At 44.0% G+C, this 16,214-nt stretch overlaps 1 protein-coding gene across 2 annotated transcripts in view; it reads left to right on the forward strand.

Annotated features, from left to right (window-relative positions):
* The window catches only part of SFGH (S-formylglutathione hydrolase), a 160,797-nt gene that overhangs the window by 62,617 nt on the left and 81,966 nt on the right, over positions 1 to 16,214 (forward strand). The gene's annotated exons all lie outside the window — the stretch shown is intronic.

The raw sequence follows: 16,214 nt of genomic DNA on the forward strand, positions 1-16,214 counted from the left end.
TCCTCAGAAATCAGCTTGCAGTCAAGGGGCTTTTGCCCAATTTCTGTTCGGGACTGTTTTATGCAGTGTTCGTGACTGTAAAAATCTGATTTTCACTCATTTGGACAGCCAGGAGAGCATTTATTGCTACTGTACCTGCTGGTACAGATTTGGTACAGATTTGTACATGTTTTGGCATGGCTGTACACTGTTTTGAGTGATCAAAAGGTTCAAATTCAGCTGCTGAAATTGCCGGTACAGGTTTGGTACATCATTGGTGAGCACTTGGTACTGCTGTACAGTACTTTGGAAGGGCAAAAGAGCACATTTAAGGTGCTGTCCAAAATCTGCAGCAACCAGATTTTGGTGTTTTCATCACAAAAAGTGGGAGAAAAGTTGCATTCTTGCTTCCGCAGTGGGAGATAAAGCTTGGGAGAACATTTGTGAGCACTTTGTGTGCTTTGGGTGCAGTGTTTGCACATCTTGGGTGCAGTGTTTGCACATTTGCAGGGAGTCAGGCATTACAGGTTGCATTTTGCTATGGCAACCACAGGTGAGAGCTCTTCATTGCTTCACATCAAGAAGCTTGAAGGCTCGCATAATTATGATATTTGGCAAACCCAGTGCTACAATGTGTTGCTTCAGAAAAAGCAACATAAGCCTATCAAAGAAAGGGGTGTGATGCCCGCTTCTCTTACAGCTGAAGAGTGGGAAGATATGGATGAGCTGGCAAGATCTACTATCATGTTGTCTGTGTCAGACTCATTACTTTTCAGCATTCGTGAAGAGAAGACAGCTTGGGGAATGTGGCAGAGATTGCAGGACTTGTATGCCCAACAAAGTGCCTCAAGCAAAGTGTATTGGTTAAAGAAACTCATAGGTCTTCAGATGAAGGAAGGGGCTTCTATGACAGCCCATCTCAATGAGTTTAATGGTATTGTCAGCCAGGTCATCAATCAAAAGTTGGCGATGGTGGACGATGAGTTCAAAGCCACCTTTTTGTTATGCACTTTGCCAGAGAGTTGGGACACATTTAGGACAGCCACTAGCAATTCGAATGCTATGCTGTCATATGCAGATGTTGAGGGTGCTCTTCTTCAAGAAGAGATGAACAGGAAAAACAACTCTGTTGGAAAGTCCAATGCAATGAATGCACGTGGGAGATCCCAGCAAAGGGGGAAAAGCCAAGAAAGGGGAAGGAGCAAGTCTCGCTCCAAAAAGGATTTGGAATGCCATTATTGTGGCAAAAAGGGACACATCAAAAAGCAATGCTACCAATGGAAAAATGATCAAAAGGAAAAGGGAAAAGGCAAAGACAAAGAGAAAGACGAAGCCAAAGATGTAAAGCCGAAGGGCAAAAGTGGAGTCAAGATCGAAGAAATCAATGTGTCACATGCAGGTGGCAGTGAGGATGAGGTCCTATTTACTTCTTCACTTGATGCCCATTCACTTCTTACAGGTGGTCATGGTATGCACTCATGGATCATTGATTCAGGTGCCTCCTTTCATGTCACAGGTTGCAGAGACTTGTTTGTCAGGTACACTGCTGGCAATGAAGGAGTGGTTTATTTGGGTGATAACCATGCATGCAAGATTCTTGGCAGAGGTGATGTAAGGCTTGTATTTTCAGATGGCTCACAGCTTATGCTCCATGATGTCAGGCATGTGCCTGAGATCAAGAAGAATCTGCTTTCTACTGGACAGCTTGATGATGCTGATTATGTTACCACATTTGGTAGTGGAAAGTGGAAGATTAGTAAGGGCTCACTGGTTGTTGCCAGAGGCTCTAAAGTGGACACTCTTTACTTTATGCATGCAGGTGTTTGTCACCATGCTAATGTAAATGCAACCGAGCTGCCGGAAATTTCTATGTGGCATAGCCGGTTGGGACACATGAGTGTCAAGGGAATGGAGCAATTGTCTCGTTTGGGTTACTTGCCTTCTTTAAAGTTTTCAAGTTTTCAGTTTTGTGAGCATTGTATTTATGGTAGGCAACTACAGTGCCCCCACAAGAAAGCTCTTGGTCAGAAAGATGCTCAGTTAGAGCTTGTGCATACAGATGTATGTGAGATGCCTCAGCTTTCTTTGGGAGGGGCAAAATATTTTGTGTCTTTTATAGATGATGCCACACGCAAGGTGTGGGTTTATCCTCTTCGTTTGAAGAGTGATACATTCTCAGTGTTCCAGAAGTTTGTTGCTCATGTTGAGAATCAAACTGGCAAAACACTGAAGGCTTTGCGTTCCGACAATGGTGGAGAGTATATGTCCAAACAGTTTCAGGACTTTTGTGATGCTAAAGGCATCAAGAGGGAGCTCTCTACTCCTTATGATCCTCCACAAAACGGAACAGCAGAGAGGATGAACAGGACCATACAGGAGAAGGTCCGTTCTATGTTGTCACATGCTGCATTACCTCATGGTTTTTGGGCTGAAGCTGTTATGACAGCCGTTCACCTTATAAACAGGTCACCTAACACGAGGCTTGGTGGGAAAGTGCCAGAGGAAGTATGGACAGGGAAGCCTCCGTCATACAAGCACTTGAGAGTGTTTGGTTGCGTTGCGTACGTGCACATACGCAGGGAAATGCGCACCAAACTTGATCCAAAGTCTCACAAATGCATATTCCTAGGATATGGTGACAAAGGTGAAATGGGGTATAGACTTTGGGATCCCATGAATAGAAAGATCATACGCAGCAATGATGTCATTTTTGATGAAACATGCATGTATAAGGAGCCTGCAAGGCAACAGGAGCCTGGCAGAGTCATCTTTGATGATGATGGACATCATGGACAACAACAAAGGGCTGTAAATCAGCCATTACAGCAGGAAAACCAGCCCTTAAATGGTGCTGAAAATGGTCCAAATGGACAGCCAGAGATGGCAGAAGATATCCCTATGGATATACCACAGTTGGAGGAGATACCGGGCATGATATTTCAGCCTTATGGCATGGAACAGGAGCCACCAATGGGTGATATGCAGGCTGGACAGCAACCTGCAAATGATGGTCATTGGGTACGGAGGTCCACTAGACCCTCCAGAGCCCCTGACAGGTTTGTTCCAGGGGTTGACTATTTGATGCTTACTGATTGTGGGGAGCCCTCATGTTACAAAGAGGCTTTACAGAGGGCAGACAAGGCTCTATGGGAGCGTGCCATGAAGTCAGAGATGGATTCTCTGCATAAAAATGGAACATGGAAGTTGGTGCCTTTGCCTGCAGGCAAGAAGGTTTTGCCATGCAAGTGGGTATACAGGCTCAAAGTTGCATCAGATGCTAAGCCAAGATACAAAGCCAGGTTAGTGGCTAAGGGCTTCAAGCAGGAATATGGTGTGGACTTTGATGAGATCTTCTCTCCAGTGGTCAAAATGACCACACTTAGAGCTGTGTTGGCTTTGGTTGCGCATGATGATCTGGACTTGATTCAGATGGATGTGAAGACTGCTTTTCTTCACGGTGATCTCCATGAGGAGATATATATGCAGCAGCCAGAGGGTTATGCAGTAAGTGGAAAGGAGAAGCTTGTATGCAAGCTGAAAAAGAGTCTTTATGGGCTCAAACAGGCACCAAGAGAATGGTATCATAAATTTGATACATTCATGAAATCTCAGAAATTCAGGAGAAGTGACATAGATCACTGCTTGTACACCAAGAAAGCTTTGGATGGCAGTCTATTGATTCTCATTTTGTATGTTGATGATATGTTGATTGCCGGGAAATCTCGTAAAGAGATGGATGCCTTGAAGAAGAGGCTGCATGAAACCTTTGATATGAAGGATTTGGGTGATGCAAATCACATTTTGGGTATGCGGATACTTCGGGACAGAAATCAGCATGTGTTGTATTTGTCTCAGAAGGAATACATTGGCAAAGTCTTGCAGAGGTTCAATATGGACGGGGGGAAGAAAGCTAGTACTCCTCTGCCTCCATATGTGAAACTCAGTGCTATGGACAGCCCACAGTCGGATAGTGACAGGGCTGATATGGCCAAGATTCCGTATGCTTCAGCTTGTGGCAGTCTCATGTATGCCATGGTTGCTACTAGGCCAGACATTGCATTTGCAGTGGGAGTGGTTTCTAGGTACATGGCCAACCCTGGCAAGAAGCATTGGGAAGCAGTGAAAGGTGTCATGAGATACCTGAAGGGCACACAGGATTTGTGCATTTGCTTTGGCAAACAGGATGCATTAGTGCATGGTTATACGGACTCGGATTATGCCGGTCATCCAGATAACCGGAAGTCTACTACCGGTTATGTATTTACATTCACAGGAGGTGCTGTGTCATGGATATCCAGGATGCAGAAGTGCACTGCCTTATCTACTACAGAGGCCGAGTATATTGCAGCCACAGAGGCTTGCAAGGAGGCATTATGGCTATCTCGGTTAGTGGTTGATTTGGGCTATACAGGGGATATTCCATTGTTGCATTGTGACAGTCAGAGTGCCATTCAGTTGGCAAAGAACCCTGTCTTTCATGCAAAGACAAAGCATGTGGATGTGAAGTATCACTTCATCAGAGAGGTGATAGAGAACAAGCAAATTCAGCTTGTTAAGATTCACACGGATGACAACCCGGCTGATCTGTTGACGAAGAGTTTGCCTCCGGAGCGGTTTGCTCATTGCAGACACTTGATGGGCATTGGATGAGGCCATTTTCAGCCTTGATATGGCCTTGTATATTATCATGTACATGCTGATTTTTCTTTTCCTTCATTTAAGGGCACTTTGCCTTTAAGTGGGAGGTTGTTGGGGTAAAGGCGTTATGCCCACCCTTATAGTGTGTACAAGCCCATAAGTTATAGTACATAGTACACTTAGTACTTTTAATGTACTAAGTGCACTATGTGTACTAGTGCAATATACATGTGTGATAGGGGAGTCACACACTCATGCTTTTCATGAGTTGACTTATCCCCACAACTCTCTCTCTCTCTCTCCCTTGCTTCTCTGTGTATGTCTCCCATGAATGAACTCTAATCTAAACCCTAATTTCTGGTTTCTCCACATCAACATATATTCCCCCCGTCGGTCAGAACGGAGAGTCTTGACCTTGCATCCTGACTCTGTCTCAGCAAGTGCTACAAAGGCCAAAAATGCATCATATACCTGTGATTTCTGTGTCAAAGGATAGACCCAGCATATACGAGAGAAGTCATCAATAAATGTTGCAAAATAGAAGCAACCACCTAATGACTTCGTCTGCATGGGACCACAAAGATCACTGTGTATAAGCTGCAACTTTGCAGTTGCTCTTAGAGCTTGATCACGTGGGAAGGAAAACCTATGCATTTTTCCCAAAATACATCCTTCACAAATGTGATCTGGAGGCTTCTCCATGAGAGGTAGATCTGTAAACATGTTATGTCGCTGCATAAGCACAAGACTACCAAAATTTACATGCCCCATGCGAGCATTGCATAACTCCGCATCAACCATAGCTGGAGTAAGAGTGAATGCATTATAAGCAGACTGATCCACTGGCTGAAATGCATCCAACTGATAAAGTCCATGACATAATGTACCAGTAAGCATCAAGGTCAAGGCATTAGATTTGTCTCTGACCATGCATTTATCATCATCAAAGTGGACTTGCATACCACAATGTGCTAAAGAAGAAATGGACAACAAATTCTTCTTTATCCCTGGTACATATAAGGCATCTGTAAGGCGGAGAATGGAGCCATCAATGGCTGTGAGCTGAATCTCCCCAATGCCACGAACTGGATATGAAGCATTGTTGGCACACTGAACAGTTTTGCCAACAGGGGCAGGGCCAACATGACTAAACAAATCCCTGCGAGATGTGATATGTTTTGAGGCACCACTATCAAAATACCAAGTACATGCATGCTCTGTCATACTGAGTGCCTGTGAAGACCAAGATGCATCATAGCTGCATGTATAAAAACAGTAATCCCTGTCCTCAACAAAAGAAGCAGTCTCTGGAGGAGCTTTAGAAGCATCATTAACAGACATCCCAGCTTCCTTTGCCTTCTCTTTGGCAATCCTCTTCCTACATTCAGTGATGTAGTGACCTGGCTTCTTACAGTAATGACATTTGCCCTTCTTCTTGGGCTGTCCATCACCTTTCTTGGTATCCTGTGAAGAACCACCATCACCTAAATTTTGATTTGAACTCTTTGGCTGAGTTTTTCCTTTCCCCTTTTGACCTGTAGTAAATGCTTGTTCAGCATTTGTGTTCATATTCATATTCTTCCTCATTTGCTCCTCTTGTAGTAAGAGAGCAACAAGTTCCTGATACTTGAGGGGTTCAACACGATTCCTCATGCTGAGGTTCAAAGAGGTATGAAAAGCCAAGTAAGATCTTGGCAAAGAGTGCAAGATGGTGGACACAAGCTGTGTCTCAGGAATAATCTCATCCACATTGATGAGTTGGTCTCTCAAATCCTGCAGCTTGTTTAAGTGGCTAGACATATCATCTCCTTCATTCATTTTCTGATTTTCCAGCTCTCTTTTCAAAAATGAGATCCTAGCCTCATTACGAGCAGCATACATCTGCTCCAAAGTCACCCATGCATTCTGTGAAGAGCCAGCTGAACGAATATGAGGTATAATGGACCTCTGTACTGACAATGCAATGAGTGACAAAGCTTGTGCATCCCTGGCATCCATGTCTTTTGAGCATTTGTTCTTTGAACAGGCAATGGCTGCCCTGGAGCCTGTACCTGTTGTCCTCGTCCACGAGCACCCCCTTGGGGAGGAGTCTCTGGAGCCAATGGACCTGGACGTGGTTCATCACCACTAGCAAAATCCCAAAGACCTTTTGCCACAAGCACATTTTTCAGCATAAAACTCCACAAGGAGTAGTTCGTGCCGTCCAATTTGTCTTCCTTAGACAAATACGTGAATACATCACTCTGCTGTTGATTTGCCATTATGCCTACGCACAATGTTGTACCTGTGTATCAAAAAACCCAATAGCAAGAACCCTGAAAACAATTGTACTCCACTGAATACAGTTCACCTAAATATGCCTGCACTCTCAATCCTCTGAATGTGCAGCTCAATGCACCAATGACTGAGTAGAGCAGCAAATGGTGTACACAATGCCAAAATGCCCCAAAAATGCCCAAATTTGCTGCACGCAAAACTGTACAAAAAACTTGTATAGTTCTTTGCTAGATAATCTGCCTGTTGTGCCTGTAGAATTTCACAGAGAAAATAGTATTGCCCAAAAACAGAATATTTAATGCTTACCACAGATTGATTGAGCAGATTGTGGTACTTATGCAGGTACAGTCCACCAAAAGAGCAAGTACAGTTGACTGTACTGTGCAGGTACAGTCGAGTTGTACTTTACAGGGCTGAAGGCGACTGCTGGCATATACTTTGCAGGTACTGTGAAGGTACACTGCAGGCAGGTACAGTCGGGTTCACTGCAGGTACACTGCAGGCAGGTACCACGGGTACAGAATCAGTCGACTTATTACAGTCAACCACTGCAGTTCGAAGCTGGTACACATGCGCTGCAGGTACAGACGTACGTAGCAGGTACGGGCGCTGACAGGCGCAGTCGACCACTGCAGTTCGAAGCTGGTACACGTGCGCTGACAGATACAATCGGCGCTGACTGTACGGAGCAGGTACAGACGTACGTAGCAGGTACGGATGCTGACAGGTGCAGTCGGCTTGGACAAGATGCAGTCGGCGTTGACAAGATGCAGTCGACGCTGACTGTACGGGCTGTACGGAATGTACGTTTCTGCTGACGGCGGCGAACAGGTACGGCAGATGTACGGGCAGTTGTAACAAGTGAAAGCGACTGTGTACAGCAATGGCAAGCCTTCAATGCTCTGATACCAAATGAAGGCAGAAGGGGTGTTAGGGTTAGGGTTTGGAGAAGCTGCAAACAGGCGTGGAGGCAAAACAGAGAGAGAACACGACTTTAGTGTATTATGCTTGATGAAAAGTGAAGTACAATAGCCACATAATAGTGACCTAAAGATATGTGTTCACATGTCCGGCCATAAAATGTGCCGGGTGGACCAAAACACCTATAAACTGAATATAAGTGAAACTAAGCTAAACTGGGGAAAAAACCTCCACTAACTGAAGTAAAAAGTGCCCTAGTAATCTACTGATGATCACTAGCACTCCTCTGGGTGCATACATAGCATAAAACCCAACACTACCTGGAGTACCAGCTTCTATAACAAGCTCTCTACCTCTATGAACAAAGCTGATTTTCTTGGACTTATAGTCCTTCTTGGGCTCCATACGAGCATGCTAAGGCATCCCCAACAAAACATCACATCCTATGCGAGGAGCAACTAAGAAACTCTCATGATCAAGATATCCTTGTATATGAATTCGGAGTTTGCCAATGATCGGTGTTACATCAACTCCTTTACCCTCAAAGGCGGCATCTGCATTCATTTGAGTCCCAAAATCTAATACATCCAAGCCTATGGCAACAGCCATGTGTACCGAAATGAAATTATCTGTGGATGCATCATCAAACAAAAAGAGTGCGGGCTGATCCTTCAACTGTCCCCATGCTTTACATATTGTTCTATGATCTGGGGGTTGCCCGTGTTACCCTGCACATCGGGCACAACATTCACATGAGGCTTTTCTTTGCATTAGAATCTGCATTCTTGGGGTTCTGCGGGCATTTAGGATATATGTGATCCTTACTACGACAACCAAAACATTTCCCATCACGTACATAATCAAGCCTCTGCTGTTTTGACAGCCCAGAATCATTGCGTTTACCCCCCGGCTTCTTAGACGAGTTTCCCTTTGTATCTGTGGCATCTTTCTGCTCACTTTTAGAGGGCTGTCCACCCTTTTTCTAGTCATAACCAGCCCGTCTCTTGCCCTTAAATGAATCTGAATTTGGCTTGTTTTTAACCCACTTCATATGCAAATTTTCAGCTATGAGTGCCGAGTTTATCAACTGTTGAAGAGTCTGATTTGGGTACACCTGTAAGCTCTCTTGAATGATGGGGTGCAAACTTGATTCAAACTTCCGTTTCTTTTCCCCATTAGAAAGAGACATAAAGGGAGTAACTTTCAATAGTACCTTCCAATACTTAGCTATATATGTCTTCACTGTCTCCCCTTCATCCTGCTTCAACCAATCCCACTCTTTGCGTACATTCTTGGCAAAGTTTGGAGGCAAGAATTGAGCATCAAACTGAATTTTAAAGTCATCCCATGTGCGGGCAGCACTTGCATCCAAAAGCTTGGCCATCCACCAATAACTAGCTGTCTCTTTGAGATGGATACCCACATGCTTGAGTTTAGACTTCTCAGAGAAATCTTCATTGCAAAAAGTAATTTCAAACTGTCTCACAAAAGCAAGCGCCTTCGTAGTATCCATCTTGCCATAGAAGTCCTCAAACTTCACATCTTTGTCTCCTGACTTGAACTCTCGGCTTTTCTTTTTAGAACAAGACCTGTCTCTAGTCCCATGACTAGGCTTGAGTTTAGACTTCTCAGAGAAATCTTCATTGCAAAAAGTAATTTCAAACTGTCTCACAAAAGCAAGCGCCTTCGTAGTATCCATCTTGCCATAGAAGTCCTCAAACTTCACATCTTTGTCTCCTGACTTGAACTCTCGGCTTTTCTTTTTAGAACAAGACCTGTCTCTAGTCCCATGACTAGGCTTAGGAGACTCATGCCTGGGTCTCTTCCCACGTACTCGAGACACGCTTTTGGAGTCGTGAGAATCTTCTTTTGAAGAACGCTCTCGGCGTGAAGACGCATAACGGTGACGAGGATCTACATCTCCTGACGCATTGGAATTTGCATGTCCTTCCACGCGGGGAGTCCTTTTTGTACCTGCATCACCGAATACATCCTTTTTGCCTTTCAAATAAGATATGGCCAGCTCTCTAGGATCTTCATATCCCATCTCTGTTGCTATGGCCTCAAAGGTTGCATCGTCACGTGAACCCTTATTTTTCTTTTCATTCAAACCCCTTTGCACATCAGGGTCATTCTTGAGGGACCGCAATTCAGCTGTGTTCTCGCGATAGCGTCTAACTTGATACTCGAGAGCCTCTAGCTCTGAAAGTACATCAGCTTGGTCAGAATATGCGGATTTAGCAGACCGTTGTGCATCTGAATGCTCACCACACCTTGCTTGCATGCTCATTTTCCACAATCTGTATGCTCAGCAAAAAGCTTTCCGTATACCGAAAATCGTCTTTCTCAAGCAAAGAAAGAAACCAATGCTCTGATACCACTGTCACACATGGGCACGTGTATACTGAACCAATTCACTACCAAAATAGCATACATACATCAACCATTCCTGGCATATACATGATTACCATCAATGTGAAACATTAGATGAGCATATACAACCTGCAAACATAAACCAACTTGCACATGACACAGCACTAGGGGCTGAAGTTGGGCCAGCCCCCCCTGAGGTATCTTTATTACCAACAGAAGTATTTATATGTACAAGGTGCGGGTGCCCGGAGAGTACGCACTCATCCAGCCAACACCAGATTTATCCAACTGTGGAAACATAGGTAAACACATTACTTGCAAACCCTCGGTCACCAACCACTCCTTTTGCAACACCCTCGGTCACCAACCAAGGTTGAGCGATCACCAACCGCTCCTGTAGAACACCCTCGGTCACCAACCAGGGTAGAGTGATCACCAACCACTCGTGTACTTTGATAGAGCGGTCACCAACCCTCTAACAAAGTGCTGTCCCAAACTTGCAAAACAGTAACCAGCCATGGTCTTGGCTCACTGGCCACCCACAGGTTCCACCAGATCACATCCCTAGGCCTGGTACTTGTCTAGGGACATGTTTGCTCAAGTTTCGTCGCGAGAAACCTGCAAACCTGTAAAAACAGCCAATAATGGCCCTTATAATAGTCGGCCAGCTCCCATAGAGGCTCTGCTCACTCCGTCCAAGCCCTATTCTCAGCAGAGAAGCCCAAAACAGTCCCAACAGCCATGCACAAGCTCTTGGAGCCACATCGATCAGCGTGCAGCCCCTGTAGATGAAGTCGACCTGCCCTGTAGAGAGAGAAATAGCAGCCAGCCAGCCCTGGGACCCTTGACTTCGCATGTATTCCACCTGTAGCTCATGCATATGAGTAAACTTGCTGTTTTTCCTGTCCACACAGCTCCTAACAGCCCATGATTTCCAGGTGAGTGCTCTACAAGTTAGGGCCTGCCCACTTTGGCCCTCCCACTCCCAGAATAGCAACTCGTGGAGCTTTTTGGGAGTGCCCGGGCGCCCATCTCTCATATTTGGCCTTGGTTCATTAAAAATAGTCCACCTTGATGTGAACTCACTTATAAAATTATAAGTGTGCCCGCCCACACTTTAAGTGAATGTGAACCCAATAAACCTTAGTAACATGAAATAATGAATAAATTGGGTTAAGTGTGCACACTTACCATCTACAAAACACATAGGGAAACCATATGAGTCCCAAACAGGTGTGCAGACGTGTACCCACGGGTTGTCCAGGTGTCCCCGGTGCCCGTGGGACATTCACAGGCAAAATACCAAGCAATGTCCAGGCATCAAAAACAAGTCACTCACATACATATGCTGGTGCACAAACATAGTGGATGAAATCTCCCAACTTACATCTTGTATATCCAACTAGTCCGTCCACAGGCGCCGTCCACACAGGACCAAAAAGTACTCAGCAGTGTAACCACCCTTCCATGAGTCCAGAGTCACTCACCAGGGTTACCACCCTTCCATGAGTTCATAAATCATGCTAGGAAGTCACACCAGGATACCAATCCTTTCATGGAGCCCTTCCACATGTATTCAATCATGACATCATTTCAGATGTCTGCCCGGGAAGTGGTGACAGTTGCCTCTTGAGCGACCAGAGGATCATGTGATAGAGTTGATTCTAGGGGATTCACCTGCGAATTGACCTCGTTATTGAGTGAGTGAGGTACAACAAAAAGCGATTATGACACAAGTACATGACTTGCTATGAAAGGGGTTGAGATGGCCTAGTTCGTCACCCTTTTTTTCTCCAGTGCTTCTAGTGCAGAAGAAGGAAGGCTCATTCTCCATGTGCATGGATTACAGAGCCTTGTACAAGATTACAACCTAGAATCGGTTTCCTATAGTGAGGGTTGATGATATATTGGATCAGTTAGAAGGCACGGTGTCACTTGCCTGTATTTGTGAGAAATCCCTAATCCAAAACCCTAATCAGCTTACAGGGAATTTTGTATCAAGAATTTTGAAGTTAATAAAACTTGGACATGTTGTCTAACCTAGCATGGCAGACTTCATGATTGGACATGTGTTCTTTTCCAAGGAACCATGATTGGACATGCTTCTATTCAGAAATAGAAGAGCATAATATTGCATGCATGAATGGACATGCTTCCATCCCGAAGTGGGGAAGTATGATTGGACATGCTTCATAAGCATGATGGACTATGCACTCTCACCATTATGGGAGAGCGTATAGATGGATACAAGTGTATGGAACGGATGGTACTCACCTTAGGCACATGCACAATAAGCTGTTTGAAGATCTTGCATTGGATGCTGATTTTGAGAATGCTTGAACATTTAGGCATTCATCTTAAAGCATCGAAGTTGTGCATAATACTGGTTGCTGATCTAGCGACTTGTATTTTGCAGGAGGTTAAGTATATTTCTTACTTAAACTATTTTCAATTTTGATAGTTTTACAAGATATGTACCTTTTAAGTTGGAGGTCGATTTTGAGGCCTTTCCCTTCATCTTTTGGGAAAACAGAGGCTGGAATCGGAATCAGAGCGGTCAAAAACCCCCTGAGTAATTTTTTAAAATTTAAAAAAAGAAACAAATTTAATTTTTTTTATTTTTATTTTTATTTTCTGAGGTGACGTGGCGACTCACCCAAGCCATCTCAGCAACTGTCTCTTCAGTTGCACATGCAAATTCGTTTTAGAACTTGAGTTATAATCATCTCTTTCTATTTTCCAAAGAGAGAAAGAGAACTAAACTCTTTCTATTTGTTGACAAAGGAAAGTTTCCCATGCAAAACTATACATGTGTAAAAGTTTCCCATGCAAACTAAAACATGTGTAAAAGTTTCCCATGCAACCTAACATGTATAATCTTTTTCTATTTTGAACTAAGAAAGCTTTTTAGAAAGGAATTCACCTATAAAAGGAGGTGATTCCCTTCATTTTGAAAGAGGAGAGTTCATGTAAACTTGTGCATTTTTGAGAGCAGGAAGGAAAGAAGACTAGCTTCTTCTCTACCAAGTGTAGAGAACGATTTTTCAAGAGAGACGGAGGTGCTACTCAAGAAGAGGCTTTGAAGAGTTGAAGAAGAGCTTGCTAATTTTCTTCATCAAAGGACTTCACTCTTGTGAGCATCCTTGCCACAAGAGAAGATAACCGGTTGTGTGACCCATTGGTAGGCCATTGGGGTGGCACACAGACGGGTGAGTTTCTCCAACACTTGTGTGTGTGTGGTAGGCCACCACATACAAACTAGGAGATTCCAAAGGCTTTGTTTTCTATCTTGTTTGATGGCGGTACCATGCTGATTCAAATCAGCCCATACACTTGTAAAATTCTGGAGGAATAATTCACATTCCTATAAAGGGGCCCGGCCGTTCCGGGTCTATGCTGTGTCGTCTCTCTCTCTCTCTCTCTCATTTATTCTTCTATCTATTTGGCTCCAGTATTATTGGCTGAAAATTCACAAGTTTTACTTCAATTTTCAGCCATGGTTAAAAGTGGATTAATGTGATTTAGGAGTGATAAGCTTGTTACGCAACCTTAGCGATCCAGTCACAGAGTATATTCACAAGACTGTCTTTCGTACCACTTTTGGATTGGAGTTGAAAAGCCCACTTAATTCATAATTCAATGCTCTTTTTTGTAAAAGTGGCTTGTACTAGCTTAGAGTAGGGTTTGTTGTTTTAACTTAGAGTAGGCCTTGTTTAGTCTTTTCTTTCTCGCTCTAGCTTAATATAGACTTAGTTTGGTTCTTTCCTATGTTTTGTGATTGTTTGTTGTTATACCTTAGAGCAAACTTTGAGTGCTAGTCTCTATCATGGCTGAGTATGCCCATCACCTCCGGAGAGTGATAGAAACTCAGTTCGCTGGTTTTATAAAGCATGTTCTTTTGGACTAACCTTATACAAACCTGCACCTACTCTTGGGCACTGAAGACTGGTTGCCTTTGAGAGCTGAAGGTTGCAACATGTCGAGAAACAAACGCTTCATGTTTTTGAGAAAGAACTTCTAGGTGTGATTCATGCCCTTAACTTCACGGAAGCATTATTTGCTTGGGGCTGATTTCATGGTGAAGACGGATCATCAAAGTTTGAGACATTTGTGACATAAATTAAGCTTTGCGAGAAGCATATGAGGTGGGAAAACTTTTTGTCCATGTTTCATTTCCAGATTATCCACACCTAGAAATAAGAATGTGGTTGGAGATGCTCTATCTAGGAGACCACAAGTACATTGAGTGACCATTGCCTATCATAGAGAGTTGGATTCCATGGGAGATCTCTATGTGCATGATGAGGACTTTGGTGGGATTATGCGGAAGCTAGAGGATTGTTAGATAGTTAATCACAATTTCTTGTAAGAGGGATATTTGATGATGGATACATGGTTATGCGTAACCAAGGATTTGAGGCAAAAAGTGATTGAGGAGTCACATGTACCACTTTATGCAGGGCATAGAGGTATTTCCTCTACTACGCAGGCATCTGAGTCATAGTCATAGGACATGGCTGTTCTAGTCCCTAGAAACTTGTCTCTCTCTTTCAGGACACCATCCGTTTCCATGGCCATTTCTCGCTTCCCAAGTGATATTGTCCTAGGAAACGACCGTTTTCACCCCTAAAAACTTGTTTTTCCGTTTCCATTCCTCCAACGTTTTTGTTTCCGTTTCTCGTTTCTGGTGACTATGATCTGAGTGCTTGTCTTGTCAAAAGGTGGAGTATAATCGTCAAAAGACTCCAGGACTGCTTATGCCTGTATCCGTGCCCAAGAGGCCATGGAAAAGTATAGTGACAGACTTCATTTTTGACTTTTCAAAGTCAAAGTTTGGGAATGATGGTATTTGGACCATTGTGGACAAGTTCAATAAGCAAGCTTATTCATCATCATCTACAAGAGACTCGTGCTGCTGAGCTATCTGAGCACGGCCTCGTCCTCGACCTCGCCCAACATGACGGCACCGACCACCTGGACTGCTAGTAGAAGCTCCATCAGCATCAGCATCTAGAATACTCATAGCTCGTGATCGAGCACGTGTAACCCTCCGATCTATGCTCTCAAGCTCTCTGTGGAGCTCTCGGTATATCTTCTCCTGCTCGTCCCGCAACCGGTCCTCCCGAAGCTGAGCCTCCGCATCAGTAGTATGAGCGAGGAGCCTATTGAAGATAAAGGGATCCACCTGTCACATGTGACATGGCACATAACACGTATCAAGAGTCAATACTCATGAGGTTATACATGAAGTTTATTATTTAATAATAAACATTTCGAGTTGGCAAGTAATTTACCTCCTTCACATGAGTGGCTGTCTTGAGTGTGCGCAAAAGACGGAGGTTGGATCGACAAAACACCAACCTCTCTAACTGCTGAGTACTCAAGCGATTACGGATCTTGGTGTGCACAAGAGAGTATGCACTCCAATTCCGTTCGCATGCACCAGTAGAGCAACTCTGCACATGCCACGTAGCACTGGCAAATGTCAAAAGACAAGATTACACATTGGCTGCATTATACAAACTAAGAACTTTAAAGTTACAAACCTGAGATAGCATTCTAAAGGCCACTTTTTGGACAGTTTTGGCCCTAGTATCCATGGATGTCCCACCACGTAAGTGGTTTCGCCTGCCCTTGAACTGCTGAGGCACTCAACTTGCCAAAGGCAACTCCCACCCGATTGCGGTAGACGACCAACTCCTCATCGAAGGTCACCATGTCATCGTAGCTAAGCACTTGAGACACATAAGCATCCTTGAGCAAATTGAGTTGCGTGTTTGTTTGGAGCTCGACCTTGTTGAACATCGGATGGAGTAATGCTGCAATTCCATGAATGGGACGACGCATGTAAGTCCATTGTGAGTCAACAATGGCCATCACCTTGCCACGTCTGACATTCCAAATTTCAAATTAAATATCCAATATTAAGTACATCATAGAACCAAAATTACAGCACGTACCATAAATCATATTACATAATAGATATTAGATATACCTGGTAGGAGTGATAGTCCGCGAGGTGACTA

This window comes from Cibotium barometz, chromosome 20 (genome assembly GCF_041138505.1).
Source record: "Cibotium barometz isolate CiBa-2024 chromosome 20, ASM4113850v1, whole genome shotgun sequence".
NCBI classification, from domain to species: domain Eukaryota; kingdom Viridiplantae; phylum Streptophyta; class Polypodiopsida; order Cyatheales; family Cibotiaceae; genus Cibotium; species Cibotium barometz.